Below are 20,849 nucleotides of genomic sequence, written 5' to 3' on the forward strand. Positions count from 1 at the left end.
AACCAGAAATAAAAGAGTACAATCCCTAATTTCATCAATCAGAAATGATAATGGCCAAATAAAAACAGACTCCTCAGAAATTCAAGAAATCCTTAATGAATATTACAAAAAACTCTATTCTCAGAAGTATGAAAATCTGTAGGAAATAGACCAATACTTGGAAACATACCACTTTCCTAGACTTAGCCAGAAAGAAGAGGAAATGTTGAACAGGCCCATATCAAGTTCTAAAACAGCATCAACTATAAAAAATCTCCCCCAAAAGAGAAGTCCAGGACCAGATGGCTTCACATCAAAATTCTACCAAACCTTTAAAGAGGAACTAGTACCTATATTACTTAACCTTTTCCAAAATATATAAAAAGAAGAAATAATTCCCAACACATTCTATAAAGCAAATGTCACTCTGATCTCCAAACCAGGAAAAGAACCAACAGGAAAAGAAAATTATAGACCAATATCTATAATGAATATTGATGTGAAAATATTCAATAAGATCCTAGCAAACAGAATCCAGCAACACATCAAACAAATTATACATCATGACCAAGTTGGTTTTATCCCAGAGTCCCAAGGATGGTTCAATATACATAAATCTATAAATATAATACATCACATAAACAAAATAAATAACAAAGACCATATGATTCTCACAATTTATGCAGAAAAAGCTTTTAATAATGTATCCAACATCCTTTCATGATCAGAATGATTAAGTAAATAGGTATAGAAGGAATGTTTTTTAAACTGATAGAGGCCATCTACAGCAAACCCACAGCCAATATCGTATAGAATGGAGTAAAATTGAAATCATTTCCACTCAGACCAGGAACCAGGCAATGTTACCCACTGACTCTACTTCTTTTTGACATTTTAATGGAAGTCTTAGACATCACAATCAGGCAAGAGAAGGCAATTAAGGGCATCCAAATAGGATCAGAAGAGATTGCATATCTGCCAAACCCCAGGGACTCAGCTACTAAACTCTTAGAAGTGATCAAGGAATACAGCAGCATCTCAGGATACAAAGTCAATGTTCACAAATTTGTAACCTTTTTTTTTTTTTGAATGACAGGCAAACTTTATTTATTTTTTTATTAAATCATAGCTGTGTACATTAGTATGATCATGGGGCACCATACACTTGGTTCATAGACCGTTATATATACCAACAATAGTCAAGCTGAAAAACTAATCAAGGACTCTATTCCATTTACAGTATTGCCAAAGTAGATGAAATATATGGGAGTATACCTAACAAAGGATGTGAAAGAGCTCTATAAAGAGAACTATGAAACTCTGAAAAAAGAAATAGCTGAAGATGTTAACAAATGGAAAAACATACCATGGTCATAGCTGGGAAGAATCAACATTGTTAAAGTGTCCATACTACCCAAAGTAATCTACAGATTTAATGCAATCCCTATTAAAGCACCTCTGTCATACTTTAAAGATCTGGAAAAATTAGTACTTTGTTCTATACGGAAACAGAAACAACCTCAAATAGTCAAGACATTACTCAGAAATAAAAACAAATCAGGAAGAATCATGCTACCAGATTTCACACTATACTACAAATCTATAGTGATCAAAACAGTATGGTACCCACAGAAAAAATAAACAAGTAGATGTAAGTAACAGAATTGCAAACCAAGACATGAATGGACACTTATCATTATTTGATCTTAGATAAACCTATCAAAAATATAAATTGGGGGAAAGATTCCCTATTTAACAAATGGTGCTGGGTGAATTGGATGGCAACTTGTAGAAGACTGAAACTGGACCCACACTTTTTTTCCCTACTAAAAATTGACTCTCACTAGATGAAAGACTTAAACTTAAGACATGAAACTGTAAAAATTTTTGAAGAGAGTGCAGGGGAAATACTTGAAAAAATGGCGTGGGAGAACACTTTATGAGGAGGACAACCTGGGCAGTTGAAGCAACAGCAAAACTATATTAATGGGATCTGATCAAACCAAAACCTTCTGCACTGTCAATAACACAGTAAGTGAAGCAAAAAGACAGCCCTCAGAATGGGAGAGAATATTTTCAGGTTATGTTTCTGACAATAATCTAATAACAAGAATCCACAGAGAACACAAACTTATTAATAAGAAAAGAACAAGTGATCCCATTTCATTGTGGGCAAAACCTATGAACAGAAGCTTCTCCAAAGAAGACAGATGCACAGTCTACAGATAAATGAAAAAATGCTCATCATATTTAATCATCAGAGAAATGCAAATCAAAACCACTGAGACAACATTTAACTCCAGTAAGAGTAGCCCACATCACAAAATCCCAAAACTACAGATGTTGGCATGGATGTGGAGAGAAGGGAACACTTTTTCACTGCTGGTGGGAATGCAAGCTACTACGTTCCTTTTGGAAAGAAGTTTGGGGAACACAGAGAGATCTAAACATAGACCTGACATTTGATCCTGCAATTCCTCTACTAGGCGTATATCCAAAAGACCAAATATCACTTTGCAACAAAGATACTTGCACCAGATTGTTCATTGCACCCCAATTCATAATTACCAAGTCATTGAAGAAGCCCAAGTGCCCATCAACCCATGAATGGATTAATAAAATGTGGCATATGTATACCATGGAATACTATGCAGCATTAGAAAAAGATGGAGATTTTACCTCTTTTATGTTTACATGGATAGAGCTGGAAAATATTCTTCCTAGTAAAGTATCTCAGGAATGGAAAATAAAATCCAATGTACTCAATACTATTATGAAACCAATTCATAATCACTCACACTTTCATATGAAAGATGAATCACAATTATAGCCCAGGATGAAGGAGGGGAAAAAGGGGGTTGAGATTGGAGGGGTGGCTTAATAGAGGGAGGGTAAATGGTGAGACTACACCTATGGAGCATATTGTAAGTGTACGTGTCAAATCTATCAAGTATAGAACACAAATATCTTAAAACAGTGATTAAGTAAATGAGGTGAAAGCTATTTTAATTAGCTGAATGAAACCACTTCATTTTGTACAAAAATCAACACATTGAATCCCACAAAGGCATAAATGTATCCATGATCTATATATATATATGACTTAATAAATGGAAAAAATTAAAAAATAAAATAAATAAAATAAAAGATGTTGAAGGTGGATGACCATGCTCTCCTGGCTTGGAAGGTTTCAGTTGAAAAGTCAGCTGTCAAAATAATGGTTCTGCCCTTGTAGGTGAATTGGTGTTTTATTCCTAGCTCCTTGCAGGATCGTCTCCTTCATCTTGACTTTGGACAGGTTTATTACAATGTGTCTTGGAGAGGTTCTTTTAGAGGTGAGATGACCCAGGGTTCGAGTTCCATGTGAAAGGAGTGTGTCAGGATCTTTAGTAAAACTTGGGAAGTTTTCCTTTATGAGAGTCTCCAATAGAACATCCATACTTTAGGAATAAAGTTCTTCCCCTTCAGGGATTCCTATTTCCTGTATGTATTGAATGCTTCATGGCATCTCATAGTTGTCTAAGCACCTGCTCTGCTTTCTCTCCCTTCTTTTCTGACTCTGTTACTACCTGTATTAACTCAAAGACTTTATCCTCTAGCTCTGATGTTATTTTTCTCCATGGTCTAATCTATTTTTGATACTTTCTACTGCTTCTTTACATTCCCTGATTATCTCCTTCATTTCTTTAAGCTCATCCATATCTTTTCTACATTCTACATATCTCTCGTTAAACTTTTGTTTCTGTCTTTCCATTTTCTCTTTCAATCCCTTTATCATCTTCATCATCCATATTATAAATTCCCTTTCTGTCAAATCCATTAATTCTTTTTATTTATTTATTTTTTTATTAAATCATAGCTGTGTACATTAGTATGATCATGGGGCACCATACACTTGGTTCATAGACCATTTGACACATTTTCATCACACTAGTTAACATAGCTTTCCTGGCATTTTCTTAGTTATTTTGCTAAGACCTTTACATTCCACATTTACTAAGATTCACATATACTCTTGTAAGACGCACTGCAGGTGTAATCCCATTAATCCCCCTCCCTCCATCTACCTATCCCCTCCATCCCCTCCCTTGCCCCCTTCTCCCTATTCTTAGGTTGTAACTGGGTTATAGCTTTCATGTGAAGGTCCTACATTAGTTTCATAATAAGGGTGTGTACATTGGGTACTTTTTCTTCCATTCTTGAGACACTTTACTAAGAAGAATATGTTCCAGCTCCATTCATGTAAACATGAAAGGGGTAAAGTCTCCACATTTCTTTAAGACTGCATAATATTCCATGGTGTACATATACCACAATTTATTAATCCATTCATGGATCGATGGGCACTTGGGCTTTTTCCATGACTTAGCAATTATGAATGGGGCTGAAATAAATATTCTGATACAAATATCTTTGTTGCGATGTGATTTTTGGTCTTCTGGCTATATGCCCAGTAGAGGGATTACAGGATTGAATGGCAGATCTATTTTTATATCTCTTAAGTGTTCTCCATATCTCTTTCCAAAAGGAATGTATTAATTTGCATTCCCACCAGCAGTGCAAAAGTGTTCCCTTTTCTCCACATCTGTGCCAACATCTCTGGTCTTGGGATTTTGTGATGTAGGCTAGTCTCACTGCAGTTTGATGGTATCTCAAAGTAGTTTTGATTTGCATTTCTCTGATGATTAAAGATGATGAGCATTTTTTCATATGTCTGAAGGCCGTGTGCCTGTCTTCTTCAGAGAAGTTTCTCTTCAAGTCCCTTGCCCAGCCTGCGATGGGATCCCTTGTTCTTTTCTTGCTAATGCATTTGAGTTCTCTGTGGATTCTGGTTATTAAACCTTTGTCAGAGACATAACCTGCAAATATTTTTCCCATTCTGAGGGCTGTTTGCTTGTTTTATTTACTGTGTTCTTGGATGTGCAGAAGCTTTTTAGTTTGATCAAGTCCCAATAGTGTATTTTTGAAGCACCTTCAATTGGCCGGGGGGTCCTTCTCATAAAAAACTCGCCCAACCCAATTTCTTCAAGGGTTTTCCTTGCACTCTCTTCTAGTATTTTTATAGTTTCATGTCTTAGATTTAAATCTTTAATCCAGTGAGAGTTTATCTTGGTTAAAGGTGAAAGGTATGGGTCCAGTTTCAGTCTTCTACAGGTTGCCAGCCAGTTCACCCAGCACCATTTGTTAAATAGGGAATCTTTTCCCCATTGAATGTTTTAATTGGCTTGTCAAAGATTAAATAACGGTAATTAGCTGGATTCATCTCTTGGTTCTCTATTCTGTTCCAGACATCTTCTTCTCTGTTTTTGTGCCAGTACCATGCTGTTTTGGTCACTATCGATTTGTAGTGTAGTCTGAGGTCTGGTAGCTTGATTCCGCCTGCTTTGTTTTTATTTTTGAGTAATTCTTGACTATTCGAGGTTTTTTCTGATTCCATATAAAACGAAGTATTGTTTTTTTCAAGATCTTTAAAGTATCACAGTGGAGCTTTAATGGGGATTGCATTGAAATTATATATTGCTTTGGGTAGTATGGACATTTTAACAATGTTGATTCTTCCCAACCATGAGCATGGTATATTTTTCCATTTGTTAACATTCTCAGATATCTCTTTTCTTAGAGTTTCATAGTTCTCTTTATATAGATCTTTCACGTCCTTTGTTAGATAAACTCCCAAATATTTCATCTTCTTTGGCACTACTGTGAATGGGAAAGAGTCCTTAAAAGTTTTTTCAAATGGAGTATTGTTGGTATATAAAAAGGCTACCGATTTATGAATGATGATTTTGTAACCTGAGACGCTACTGTATTCCTTGATCACTTCTAAGAGTTTTGTAGTAGAGTCCCTAGTGTTTTCCAGATATACAATCATATCATCTGTGAAGAGCAAAAGCTTGATCTCTTCTGACCCTATGTGGATACCCTTGATGGCCTTTTCTTCCGTAATTGTGGTGGCTAAAACTTCCATTACAATGTTAAAAAGCAATGGAGACAATGGGCAGCCTTGTCTGGTTCCTGATCTGAGTGGAAATGATTCCAATTTAACTCCATTCAATATGATATTGGCTGTGGGTTTCCTGTATATGGCTTCTATCAGTTTAAGAAGTGTCTCTTCTATACCAATTTTCTTAAGTGTTCTGATCATGAAGGGATGTTGGATGTTATCAAAAGCTTTTTCTGCATCGATTGAGAGAATCATATGGTCTTTGTTTTTTAATTTGTTTATGTGCTGAATTACATTTATAGATTTACGTATATTGAACCAGCCTTGAGACCCTGGGATAAAACCAACTTAGTCACGATGTATCATTTGTTTGATATGTTGCTGGATTCTGTTTGTTAGGATCTTGTTGAATATTTTTGCATCTATATTCATTAGTGATATTGGTCTATAATTTTCTTTTCTTGTTGGGTCTTTTCCTGGTTTGGGGATCAGGGTGATGTTTGCTTCATAGAACGTGTTGGGTAGTCTTCCTTCTTTTTCTACCTTTTGGAACAGGTTGAGTAATATAGGTACTAATTACTACTTAAAGGTTTGGTAGAATTCTGACGTAAAACCATCTGGTCCCGGGCTTTTCTTTTTGGGGAGATTTTGTATGGTTGATGTTATTTCCGAACTTGATATGGGCCTGTTCAACATTTCCACTTGATTTTGGGTAAGTCTTGGAAGGTGACATGCTTCTAGGTAACGATCAATTTCCTTCAGATTTTCATATTTCTGAGAGTAAAGTTTCTTGTAATATTCATTAAGGATTTTTTTTATTTCTGAGGAGTCTTGTTATTTTGTCTTTGTTATTTCTGATTGATGAGATTAGAGATTTTACTCTTTTTTCCTGATTAGGTTGGCCAAAGGTTTATCTATTTTGTTGACGTTTTCAAAAAACCAGCTTTTTGATTTATTGATCTGTTGTATTATTCTTTTGTTTTCAATTTCATTTAGTTCTGCTCTGACTTTGGTTATTTCTTTTCTTCTACTGGATTTGGGGTTGGAGTGTTCTTCCATTTCCAGTCACTTGAGATGTCCCATTAAGTTGCTTACTTCCTCTCTTTCCATTCTCCTGAGGAAGGCTTGCAGTGCTATAAATTTCCCTTAGAACTGCCTTTGCAGTGTCCCAGACGTTCTGATAGTTCGTGTCTTCGTTGTCGTTTTGTTCCAAAAATTTGGCAATTGTCTTCTTGATCTCGTCTCTGACCCAGGTATCATTCAGCATAAGGTTATTTAACTTCCATGTTTTTGTATGAGTATGCAGATTCCTGTTGTTACTCATCTCAAGTTTTATTCCATGATGGTCCGAGAAGGTACATGGAATAATTTCTATTCCTTTAAATTTACTGAGGTTAGACTTGTGACCTAAGATGTGATCAATTTTGGAGTATGTTCCATGGGCTGATGAGAAGTATGTGTATTCAGTTTTGTTGGGATGAAATGTTCTGTAGATGTCTGCTAAATCTAAATGTTGGATGGTTAGATTTAAACTAGAATTTCTCTACTCAGCTTTTTGTTGGAAGATCGATCCATCACTGCCAAAGGAGTGTTAAAATCTCCGTCTATTATGGAGTTGGAGGGAATCAAGTTGCTCATGTCTGTTAGAGTTTCTCTTATAAATTGAGGTGCATTCTGGTTGGGTGCATAGATATTAATAATTGAAATCTCATCATATTGAGTCTTACCCTTAACAAATATGAAGTGACCATTCTTGTCCTTTCTTACTTTTGTTGGTTTAAAGCCTATTGTATCTGCAAATAAAATTGCAACACCTGCTTTTTCCTGGTTACCATTTGCCTGAAATATGGATGACCATCCTTTCACCCTGAGTCTGTATTTGTCTTTTAAGTGAAGATGTGACTCTTATGCAACAAATGTCTGGCCTGAGTTTTTGTATCCAGTCAGCTAACCTATGTCTCTTTAGAGGGCAGTTTAAGACATTCACATTAATGGAGAGTATTGATAAGTTTGGTAAAATTTTGGGTATTGAGTTTTTCAAAAGTCCAGTGGACATTTTTAATCGTTTTGCCATTGTGGAAGTTGGAGTTTGATCAGAAGTTTCTGAGTGAGTTTACTTTGTAGTAGAGGATTGGGTTGGTTATTATGGAGGATAGGTCTGAGAATATCCTGAAGAGCTGGTTTGGTTATGGCAAATTTCTTCAGCACATGAATGTCATTAAAGTCTTTAATTTCTCCATCATAAATGAAACTCAGTTTAGCTGGGTACAAGATCCAGGGTTGAAAGTTATTTTGCTTGAGGAGATTAAACATTGATGACCACCCTCTTCTGGCTTGTAAAGTTTCAGCAGAGAGATCTGCAGTCATTCTAATGTTCTTCCCTTTGAGGGTAATAGTTTTCTTTTTCCTGGCTGCTTTGAGAATTTTCTCCTTCATATTAACTTTAATGAAGTTAATTATGATATGCCTGGGGGATGTCTAATTGGGGTTGAGTCGTTCTGGGGTTCTGGATCTATCTGCTATCTGAATTTAAGGTTCTCTAGGCATGTCTGGAAAATTCTCTTTCATAGTTTCATGCAGAAGGGCTTCTGTGCCCAGTGAGGCCACTTCATCTGTTTCAGGAATTCCTATGAGTTGGATATTTGCCTTCTTCGAGTTATCCCAGAGCTCTCTGAGAGAATGATCCATTTTTGCTCTCCATTTCTCTTCCTCTTTGAGAGTTTGGGAGCATTCAAAGGCTTTATCTTCAATGTCAGAAATCCTTTCTTCTGCTTGGTCCATTCTGTTGCTAAGGGATTCTACTGTATTTTTCATATCTTTGAGGGCTGCAAATTCTTGCTTCAGTGTGTCTAAGTCTTTGGTGGTTTTGTCTTTAAATTCGTTAAATTCTTGAGACAGCTTTTGAATTTCTCCACGAATTCCCAGTTCCATTTTGTTAATCTTGTTTACCATCCAAATTCTGAATTCGATTTCTGACATCTCAGTCAGTTGTTTGTGAATGGGATCTTCAATTACATCTGCCATATCTTTCTTTGGGGGAGGGGTTGATCTATTCTGGTTATTTATGTTACCAGAGTTTTTCGACTGATTCTGCCCCATGATTGTTTTACTCCCTTTGATTTCTCCCCTGGTGTTTTGTTGAGGACCCATACAGTGCTGTGGCCTGAGAAACTGGGACCCTGTTTGGTGTAGAGGGGCTAAGTGGTTCTGTCTTGTTTTCAGCTGGTTTCTATTTGACCCTAGTGAAACCGTTACTCTGGGTTGAAGTATCAGCTGTGGAGAAATACCAGTAATTAAGTCACCCCACCCACCACAGGCAACAAATGGAAAAGGAAAATCAAACCTTCCTACAACCGCACACCCAGGGCACCACCTGGATGGTCCGCAGGTGAGTGGCTCAGTTCAAAAGGTCCAAATCAATTGTGTCAGTCAGCAGCTGCCTCGGGTTGGAGAGTTCAAGAGGTCCCTGGGAACTGGATCACAGGGGTCTGGTGACTGCTCTAATATGGCTTGCTCCAGTGCTGCGTGGAGGCAGGAAGAGCCACCCAGTAAATAGATCAGTCTGGGAAGATTGATGCCTCCTTTTCCACCTTGCAGCTCTGTCACACCAAGTTGCTGCTAGCCCCACAGGGCTGTGACCCAGTCAGTTGTCTGCAGTTAGCAGATACTCCAAAGGTTTGCACCTGCCTAAGTCACAGGGTAGTGTGTGTCTGGTCGTCTAGGCCGCTACTCTCTGTCTTTATCCAGCAGGGGGTGGTGTGGCCTATCAACCTCGGGTACTTGATGGAGGCTGGAGGTGTTCACTCAGTTCCAGCCCCACCCTTAGTTTATGTTACTGGGTGAATGGAACAACTCTGTGGGAGTTTGTTTCTGACCCTGCTAGATTCCTCTGCAGAGGAGAGGCTGATTTGAGTTCCCAGAACCTGTGCCTCAGGCCCTGTCTTTAGTCCTGCAGGTTTGTATTCGCAGCACGATGAGTTGTCAGCTGTAGCCTCTTGGCCTCCTTTGTCTATAGGCTGCTGATCCCCTGAGGTCCAGGTGCATCTTAGGCTCAGTAAAGCAGTCCTCTGGATCAGCCCCACCCTTGGAGTTTCCCCGCTTTGCGGGTGTTTCCCCGCTCTGCGGGTGTGTTTTCTAGTCCCCGTGTTCCACTCAGGTCAGTGCCGCCTAAGGCAAACCCTTTACTCACGGGGCCTGTGTTTCAGTCCCAGGTCTGTTCCATGGTGGTTGCCATCTGAGAAGATGCTCTGCCTCATCTGGTTGCCCAGGAAGACAGGAGGAGAGGCTATGGGATATCTGGGGGTGTGCCTTGTTATTGCTGAAGACAGCTGTTGCTCTACACCTTGGGGCACCACCGCTCCAGTGTGATTCCCTCTTAGCTGATCGTCGTCTTCTCACTCATTTGCTGCAGAGTCAGCACTGGCCAGCTGCAGTCCAGGTCCTGTCTACACCCCTCAAGAGTTCACCCAAGAATCTGGACTCCTGGGGGGGCAGGTCTCCAGATCACCGAGTGAGAGTGGAGGGGAATGCTAGGAGCTCAGAGTTGCAGGTCATAACACCAAGCTCATTGAGACCAAATGAACAAATTAACAGATACAAAGGTTACCAGGCACATGGGCCCATAGATACAGAGACAGACGGAAACACATAGACATACAGGCAACAGCCACGACAACAGCAATATAAGAACAACTGCAATAAAAATAGTGATAATCATAAAATAATTGAAAGAAAGGAAAAAAAAGAGAGAAAAAAGTGGTGTTAGTAGAAATGTTAAAAGAGAAGAAAGAAGAAATTAAAATTAGAAAACATAGAAATAAAAAATATATCTATATAAAAAGTAATAATAACAAATTATCAAAATCTCCTCCAAGAAAATGGTGTGGAAGAAACAGACCAAAACAAAACAAAACAAAAAAAAAAAAGAAAACCAAAAAATCCCCAAAACAAACCAAAAAAAGGGCACCAACTACAAAAATATTCTTGCGTGTAGAAATATACCTATATATATCTATATGTCTGCTGTAGGGATCAACTTTCGTAGGAATATATTCATACTGCAATATACTTTCTGGACACCAGGTGGCGCTGTGAGTGGTTCCGAGGCTTATACCTGATTTACAGTTTATAGTGGTACCATGGTAACCACCTTCCATGGCCGATCACCATTTTGGAATTTCTGTAAAAGTTTGTCGCCTAAGAATTGTGTAACCTCGGCTGTTCTTTTCCAGACAGCTCTTGCGATCTACCTTCCCACTCAGTGCAGGTGTCCACGCTTCTTAAGTCTTTCCACTCTGTTCCCAGGTTCTCCTGCACACTGGTGACTGCAATCGGCTGGGGGGGAGTGGTGCTGAGTTCGCGTGGTCGCTGGCGGGTTTGCGGTTTTAGCTGCTGTAGCTGGTTCCTGGGGCTGAAGCCGAGTTCGCGGCTTTAGCAGCTGAAGCTGGGTCCGCAGCTTCAGCACCTGTAGCTGGTTCCCCTGGTTGGAGCGTTCAGGGAACTTATTCTGAGTTTTATGGTTCAGAGTTTCCCTTTTGGATCGGCACCCGTCAGTTTGCCGCGCAGCCTGAACCGCCAGCCCCGTGCAACACCTGGGAGAAAGGTGCCCGCCCTTTTGGGTAGTTGGAAATGTCTGTTTCCTGAGCAGGATTCCTTCCCTTCAATTGTCCAACAGTTTGCCCAGCTCCCCGTGGTTTTGAGTGGCTCTCCTTTCAGATGCCTCCCTCAGTTCAGGAATAAATATTTGTCATTTGGGTTTTGTCAGCATTTACAAGCTGCTGACCTCCATAGGGGAGGGGCCTGCTGGCCAACGCGGCCGAGCAGGGAAGAATCTCTACAACAGAGTCTGTGGTTTGAAATTACCCCTCATATATAGCAATCCGCCAGTTCGCTGGGCATCTCCAGCTGTCTGTCCACTCCAATAATCCACACACAGGGAAGGTCCAGACCACCTTTCCTCTCACCTGATGGCTTGGGAGAAGTGGGCTACATGTCTGTCCTGTCCTCCATCATGTTCTGCTGCCCTCCATTAATTCTTTATAGGAGGAGACATCTTTAAGAATTGCCTTGCCATCCCCTACTGGAGTTGCTATAATTGGGTTATTCATAGTGCCTGGATTTTTCTTTTGGTTCCTCCTCATGTGCTTTCTTCTTCTTCACTTCCTTGTACAACTTTTCCCTTCACACTACCTCCTTTGCCTCAAGTTACCTTGCCTCAAAGTTTAGGTGAGGAAGAGACCTCTTGATATTCGGTCAGAAGGCAGAGAAGGGTTACTGCGGTTAAAAAGAAGCAAAAGGAAAGGGGAAAACAAAAGAGAGAAAAAAATGAAAAGGAAAAGGGGAGAAGAGTAGGGAGAATGCAAATGAAAGAAACAGAACAGAAAGAAAAGCAAAAAAGAGGGGGAAGGGGGATTAACAGAAGAAAATGAAGAACAGGTGAGATGGAGGACAGGAAGGAAAGTTGAAAGTGATACAGAGATGTTGTTGTTCTGCAAGGTGCTAAGTCCAGGTCCATACCTCAAGGGTTCTGCGGAGCTGAGCTGGGTGGGTTCCTCAAAATTAGGCACTCCTTACTTGTATGGCCACAGCCAGACTCTTCCTCTCCCCAAAATAGGAAAAGAGCAGGCACAAAAAACCAAGAATAATAAATTGAATGAGGAAGAAAAGAAAAGTGAGAAAAGTTCTTCACCATGACCTTCCTACTACTTTATTCCTGGGGCCAAGAGTAGAAAGTTCTCCTGGCTTCTTTGAGCCAGGCTACTGCTGCGGTCTACCTGCCAGATCACCACTGTGTCATAGCCGCCCTCACCAAAGAAAGGATGGGAAAAGGAAGAACAGAAGAGGAAAAAGAAAAAAAATATATATATATATACATACATATATAATCACAGATAAAGGAAAATTAAACATACCGTTGAATCAAATGAAGGAGAGGAAGGGAGGAGGGATGAAGAAAGAAAGAAGAAAGGCAACAAACCAAGAAAAAGAGAAAGAAAAAACTAGAAACAGCATGAGGGGAGTATCTTAGCTGACGCTGAAGGACTTTGTGTGGGACAGAGGAGATGAGTAGAAGAGTCTCTATCAACTGAGAGAATGCAGAGGAGCGTACTAGGGTAAGAGAAAAATTTAAGCTAAAATTCTGCAAACCCCCCCAAAATTAAAAAAATTGAAGTCCTTGCTCTTGTTGAATGTAAAAATGGAAGATAGGAGAAGATCCAACCACACAACTTAGCAAAAAGCAAAGCACATTGAAACAAGATATAAGACAAAAAAAAAAAAAATTAAATGGTAAGACAGCCCGATGTAAGCAATCTCAGCAACCAATTGGGGAAGGAAAGAAGAGAAAAAAAAATAATAATATAAGCTAAAATAAAAAGAAGAGAAAAAGAAAGGCATAACAACCAAAACAAATTTATATACACATATATGAGGTAGGGATCCGATTTTTGTAGGAATATATTTATGCCACAATATACCTCCTGGATAGCAGGTGACACTGCGAATTTACTGGAGAAACAACACAGCTGTTAACCTCTCTCTGGCTCCCAGCCTTAGAGCAGTTTGCCAGCTTGTGTGTTCCTGGTCGCCTGTTCACCCCAGCACTCAGCCCCCACAGATCTGGGATTCCACAGTTCTCAAGAATTCTTCAGAGATTACCCCTCCAACTATTCCTTGGATAGCCAGGTGTCCTTGGGCCTGTCCCCTGTGGAAGACTTCTCCCTGCAGGTGGAACTCAGATCACGACACCTCAGGCCCTGAGTAAGAGGCCTGCACAGGCTCCTGGTGCCCTTTACCACAGTGGCTTCCCCCTGTCTAGAACTTTCCCCCTATGGATGCTTCACCGGTTCCCAAACTGCTGTAAAGCACTCCAGCCAGCACTCCAATCTGGCCACCAAATATTGCTCTGAAGAACACCTAGCTTCCCCTACGAACCTCAAACTATGAGAAGTTTCTTCTGGGATCTCCTGCCCCAGCTGCCACTCTGGCCTGAACTTGCTCACAGAAACTTGCCCAAGCGTGTTAGTTCTCACCTTCGGCCAAATCCAGCTGTCTATCTCCATGCTGCACACTCCAGACCACCGCTGTACATCAATATTCCACACCAGGACTGATCCAGCCCTTCCCTCTGTCATTTCGCTCTAGGAAGGCTCAGCTAAATGTTCTTCCCATCCACCATCATGCTCCACCCCCCTGCCCTTATCTTTTAGTATGTTCACTGGAGTGGTGTCATCCAGAAATGATGTCATCAAGACACAAAGAGTAAAAATGGTTCCAGTCCAAGACCTGATTCTACTGTGGACCTCTAGATTGCCCTCCCTCCAGAGAAATCCTAACTACCCCCCTTCTATAATTGCCCAGTTCAGCAGGAAGCAGTTAGATTAAGTCATTGTTCTTTTTTCTCTAACAACAGTTAGATTTTCTAATCAGAGAGGGAGAATTGATACAAGGCAGGTGCACTCCGGCTTGGTCAGTGTCATCCACCTGGTAGGACCTTCCCCACCTTCTGCTTCTCCCACAGAAGGAAGAGATGGAGAGGGCTGGAGAGCAATGTATCATGGAGAAAGGCTAGCCCAAGGAAGCCTGAGGGGTCTCCTTAGTTCAGGGGGACCACCGCACAGCCTGGCTTCCGAGGCCCCCTCTACTTTTCCCTTATTTCATGGTGCACTTCTGCCTGTGTGTGGCTGCCCTCTGAGTCGAACACAGCATCTGTGGCTGGGAGTGGCCCTTGTGCAGGATTCTGGCTCAGGGATGAAAGGGAAGCCTTATCAATTTCAGGTAAGTTTCCTAGGCCTGGGACATTTCTTCAAGAGAAGGCAGTGACATTTTGAAGGAGCCCTAGGGGAAAAGACTGTATTCATTCATTTGTCAATGCTTCATTAACCTTGCCCTAGGGAAGGGATTGTATCCATTCATTTATTAGGATATATATATATTTCCCAAGACAAAGGACCCAGGTAGAGAGGAGGTATTTCTACTTTGGTTTTTCCTTCTACCAGAAGCTCTAATACTTTTTCTATATTGTTTTCTGTAAAATAAATCCTAACTTACCACTGATCTGTGGTCCATGGATTCATTCTTTTAACCAGGGATGAAAGGGAAGCCCCCTGCCAGCCACTCTCTTCTGTAGGCCTTGTCAATTTCATGTAAGTTTCCTAGGCCTGGGAAATTTCTTCAAGAGAAGGCAGTGACATTTTGAAGGAGCCCTAGGGAAAAGGACTGTATCCATTCATTTGTTGACACTTTCATTAACCTTTCCTTAGGGCAAGGGTATCCATTCGTTTATTATGATATATATATATATCCCAATGTATATATATACATGCCAAGACAAAGGACCCAGGTAGAGAGGAGACATTGCTACTTGTGTTTTTCCCTCTACCAGAAGCTCTGATACTTTTCTATATTCTTTTCTGTAAAATAAATCCAAACTTACCACTGATCTGTGTCCATGGATTCATTCTTTTAATCCCTGAGACCAAAGACCTACTGAAGAAGAAAGTCCAGCAACAATACTATGAGTGAGATGAGATACAGGTGCCTGCAGACTCGGGCATGGTCACCCAGCCCCTGCAACCCTGGACCCAGGTCCTAAGAGCTCCAACCTCGCAGCCACAGTGTCCACACCATCCAAAGCCACATCTCAAGGTCTAGAGGGCTGGGTAAGGTGGTCCTGGGGGCTGTTGCCCATCGAGGCTTCAGAGCCCAGATTTCCACTTTGCGCTTTGCCTTCCAAGGCTCAGCCGGAAGTGTGGCCTTGACTCTGGGAGCTGCCCTGGGGTCAGTGCTCAGCAGGCGGAGTGGCCTGCGACCCCCAAGTATGCAGGGAAGCCAGGCTGATGTGGGAATTGCACCTCTCCTGTCCTGTATTTAGTCTCCTGTGATGCCTTTTGCCCAATGTCCAAAAACTATTCTTAGCATACTTCTGGTTTTTACTTGTTTAGGATGGAAGAACAAAGTTGGTCCTTGTTACTCCATCTTCGCCCACCACAAGTCTGTGGGGAAATTGTCGAATTTTGGATTCAATTTTTTACTTCACACAGTGATTCATTGTATCTGCTTTTATCTTTATCCATCTTAGGTAGTGCTTAGAGTTCAACGCTTGGATCCATTGTCCTGTCAGCTGTTGAGTTTATCAACATCGGCTTTTGTTAGATGTGTGTTGCTGAATCGATTGTGTAAGCCTGGTGTTTTTGGTGTGAGGGCTTCCAAGAGGGTTTCTACAGGTGAGGCTGTCTAGGCCTGTAGCACTGTGAGGAGTGGCCCCCACTGAGGGTGGCCTCCTCAGCACAGCCCTATGGCAGGAAGGGCCAGGTAGAAAGAGAAGCCCGGGGGGACATGATTAAGTGAAAAAACCAAGGCAGGAAAGGAGGCAGTGCAAGGGTATGGTCCAGTCATGACCCTCCTTGCCTGGCAACTCCCAGGAGTAGAGACCCTTTTAATAACCCCTGACCTGGAGTCCTCCTCCCCAGTTAGTGATTCAATGTTTAAGGGTCCTCCAGCCAAAACTGCCAGGTACCCTCATGTCCATATCTGGTGACTCCTGGTGGTGACCAATATAAGAAGGAAGTTTAAGGCACTGGATTATTCCCCATGTACCCCAGTATCTGAAGCCACATGTCCCCAGGCAACACCCTTTGAAGACAGTGCATGCAGCCTTCGAACTCCCGTAGTGCCAGCCACCCGCCCTTCCCCATGTCACTGCCAGGTATTTCTTTTTCCCTGTGGGGTAGGCAGAGGAACCCTTGGCTTTGGCCCTGAGCCCAGCACAGTGCTGGGCTACAGGGGGTGAATAGGGATTCAGAAAACTCTGTCCAGTATGAATCCTGGAGAAGATACTGTCGTCAAAGCCTCTGAGTTCAGCACAGGAGGAAATTTTCAAGATAGGTAACAGGAAAGTGGGGAGGTAGAAGGTAATATCTTCAGTCTTCCCATTGGAGTTTGCCAAATTTTTGGCTAATAAGACTATAGTTGTGAAGCCCTGTTCCCTTCAAGGACCTCACAGCTACCAGGCTCACAGCACAAGTCCTTCTGGAACTAGCAGCATCACCCTGCCCCCAGGCCCTGGTATGTCAGGGAATCTGCCCTTCCCCATTCCTTGTGCTCTGGGAGAAGTTAAAGGAGGCACCTGCCTGGTGATCACCAAACTTGCTCTCACCCCAGCAATCCTCCACACACATCCTGTGCTCAGTCAGCCAACATCTGGTTCCTGGCCGGGTGCAGCAGCTCCCACCTGTAATCCTATCACTCCGGGAGACTGAGGTAGGAGAATGTCTGAACTCAGGACTTCAAGACCAGCCTGAGCATGAGTAAGACCCCATTTCCAGTACAAAAAGGAAAATTAGTCAGGTATTGTAGTGGGTACATATAATCCCAGCTACTTGGGAGGCCGAGGTGGGAGGATCACTTGAGCCCAGAGCTTGGGGTTGCTGTGAGCTGGGATGATGTAGGCTGATGCCACTGCACTCTAGTGTGGCAACAGTGTGTAACTGTCTCAAACAAACAAACAAACCAAAAAAAAGATCTTGTTTGTAGCATCAGCAGAACCAGAAGCAGAGAGTGAACACCGGTGTGCCAGGGCCATACTTTGGTTTATGTGGTTTATTGTGGTTGAATATAGGGTTGCTAATTTTGATTTCATATTTAATAAATACAAAATGATTATGAAATATGTAAATTTTATTTAAAAAAAAAAACAGGGTATCAGACACCTGTATTCTCTACACATTCAAAAATAAAATGTGGTCCTTATCTCTCAGGTCTAGCGTGTGCCTCTTCCCTGGCCCAGGGCCCTCCTGCCCAGGGCATCAGCTTTCAGGCAGCTCATCCTGAGCCACACATTTGCTCACCTTCGTCACTCACCATCTGCACCGCTAACCCTCAATATTAGACTGTACAGTTGTGCCGTTTTGCATTTTTTAAATTTATAGAAACATCATACTCCATTTATTCTACTGTTTCTCTTTTTGTTGCATCAAGATTTTGTTTTTTGATTTATCCAATTTGTAGCAGGTAGCTGTAGTTTGGTAATTGTCACTACACACTGTGTTTTTAATACGATTGTACTATGATTTGTTTATCAATTTCAGCACTGGGGGAATTGATATTGATATCTCTTTTTCATTTTTGTCCTTGCTATTCCTTCCATGATTGTTAATTTTGTTGTTAGAATAAATTTGTACCTGGCACACATAGTCTAGTTTAGAGTATTAATTGGGAGTCTAGTTGCATACAATGAGCATTACTAGAGATTAGACCAAGCATCCTCAAATTGCGGCTCACAGAGTTTTGAGGCGCTGTGAATTGTATTTGTTCCCATTTTGTTTTTTACTTCAAAAAAAGATATGTGCAGTGTGGATAGAAATCTGTTCACGGTTGTTTTTTTTTTTTTTTTTTAAACTGTAGTCTGGCCCTCCAACGGTCTGAGGGACAGTGAATTGCCCCCTGTTTAAAAAGTTTGAGGACACCTGGATAAGACTCTAAGAGATTTCTACAAAACGTAACTCCCATATCATGACATATTCTGGGTTTCTCCACGTGTCGCCAAACCTTTCTATTTTTTCAATATTTATCTAAAGGAAGTAATTTTTTATTTCATGGTTTTTATTTATCTGACTGCAGGTGGGTTGGAGCACCTTTTTACATGTATTTCGGACATTTTTCCTGTGAACTCATTACTGTAGACTCTTGTACTTAGGAGAGGAGACTGTATATCTTTGTACTGTCAGTCTGCAGGCTATATATTCTGGATATTTATACTTTGTTACACATTTTTTGTGTTATAATATTTTCCCCAGCATTTCTCTTCCATTTTTGTGTCTTAAAGACTTTCTTATTTTTCCAAGTCACGTTAAATTAATCATCATTTGCACTATTTATTATGTAAGTTTTGTTTCTTTATTTAGAAATGTCTTTCTAACATAAGGCTAAAATGATAGACACCTATTCACGTTTTTAAAATTCTAAATTTGCCCTTCACATTGAACTAAGTTGATTCATGTAAGGTGATTTTTGAGGCTATCAGGTCAGTATTTTAGCATATTTGCTGTGATCCACTTGCAGTACCTGACTGGTCAGTCATAAGCCAGCAATCATGCATCAGGTGAGCCCGAGCCTTTCTCTGTGGTTTCTGGGGTCTTCATTCTCCATCCCCGCACCAACGGACCATGGCTTAATTGATACAGCACTTGGAGACTATAGCATCTGCCACTGATATTTCAGAATACATATTTGATATTTTTACTCATAAAAGCACACTGCTCTAGCATTGCTGCTACTCACATCATATACAACATTTATATGCATAAAGAAAGCCAGCGGAGTCTTGTCATCGTCGGATGGTATTTTTCAGAGAGGTAAGAAAATCCAACCAACAGGCAAAGGATGGTGGCTGACGCCTGCAATCCCTCCCTGTGGGAAGGCAAGGCAGAAAAATCGCTTGAGTCCAGGAATTCTAGACAAGCCTAGGCAAACATAGTTAGACCCTCATCTCTATTGAAAGTAGGAAGGAAGGAAGGAAGGAAGGAAAGAACGAAGGCACAATTCTAACTATGACAGAAATGAATATTTGATTGCAATGTCTTCTCCAACTAATATTTAAGAAAATAGATGGAACTCATGAATTCATTGTTCTGCTTATACCAGGACTGTTTTGGATACTGTGTTTTCCCTGTATTTTCTTTTTTTTTTTTGGCCAGGGCTGGGTTTGAACCCGCCACCTCCGGCATATGGGACCGGCGTCCTACTCCTTGAGCTACAGGCGCTGCCCTCCCTGTATTTTCTAAACTAAAGAAAGGAGATTTTCCCTTTATTATATGAAGTGAATAACTCAAAATATAAAAGACCATGTGGCTATTCCATGAACACGTGTTTGTTCCATGGAACATAATCTTTCACTGAAAATGATGGACTTATTTTCTGATTCCCCAAAATTCTCCCTCAGAAAACTTCATCTCTCCTATTATATATACATATAAATAAATATATAAATATATAAATAAATATATAAATGTACATATATTTTTTTTATTGAGACAGACTTTACTTCGTTGCCCTCTGTAGAGTGCTTGGCATCACAGCTCACAGCAACCTCTGGCTCCTGGGCTGAGGTGATTCTCTTGCCTCAGCCTCCCAGTAGCTGGGACTACGGGCTCCTGCCACGATGCCCAGATATTTTTTTTTAGTTCGGCTGGGGCCGGGTTTGAACCTGCCACCCTCAGCTATATGTGCATGGTGCCCTACTCACCGAGCCACAGTCATCGCCCATCCTATTATATTCTTTTCACTGAGAAATACATGATCACTTGTATAGAATTAAATCGACTAGATGGATACCTAGGTCCTCAGGTGGAAGAAATGTACTGAGATTTGTCTCTGTACATCAGCCAAATCAGTGTTTCTCAAAACATTATCATTCATTACAATCCTCTGGAAGATTTGCTAAACCATGGATGCCTGTCCTTACCCGTTGAGTGTCTCATTCAGGTGGTCTTGGGAGGAGCCCAGATTTTCCATTTCCAACAAGTTCCAGGTGATACTTATGCTGCTGGAGCTGGCGGCAAACCACCAGCCACAATCATTGATTCAATCCAGGTTGTCCTTAGCATTTTCTAACTGACTGGTTACACTGTATGTTAGCACTGCATGTGCTTTATAGCAATTTTTAATTTACTTTTGGTTTTGATTAATATTCTTAATCAGTATCTACAAACTTTGGGAACCATGTTTTGTTCAAAATAACCTTCTTCTTGTTATGATGTAATTCCCTGAGGAATTGTACTCTATGTGACCACTGGCAAAGATGATGGAGCAGCACACTGTGAACTCACACTGTTGGAGGCAGCTTGCTTATACCTTTATTCACCTACACCTATTCACTTACCAAATATTTGTAAGTACTCACTATTTCCTGCACAGTATGTTACCTGCT

The 20,849-nt window shown here is 41.0% G+C and overlaps 1 pseudogene; it reads left to right on the forward strand.

Annotated features, from left to right (window-relative positions):
• The window catches only part of LOC128571005 (cyclin-dependent kinase 16-like), an 85,496-nt pseudogene that overhangs the window by 33,580 nt on the left and 31,067 nt on the right, over positions 1-20,849 (forward strand).

Source organism: Nycticebus coucang, chromosome 18, assembly GCF_027406575.1.
Source record: "Nycticebus coucang isolate mNycCou1 chromosome 18, mNycCou1.pri, whole genome shotgun sequence".
In the NCBI taxonomy this organism is placed as follows: Eukaryota; Metazoa; Chordata; class Mammalia; order Primates; family Lorisidae; genus Nycticebus; species Nycticebus coucang.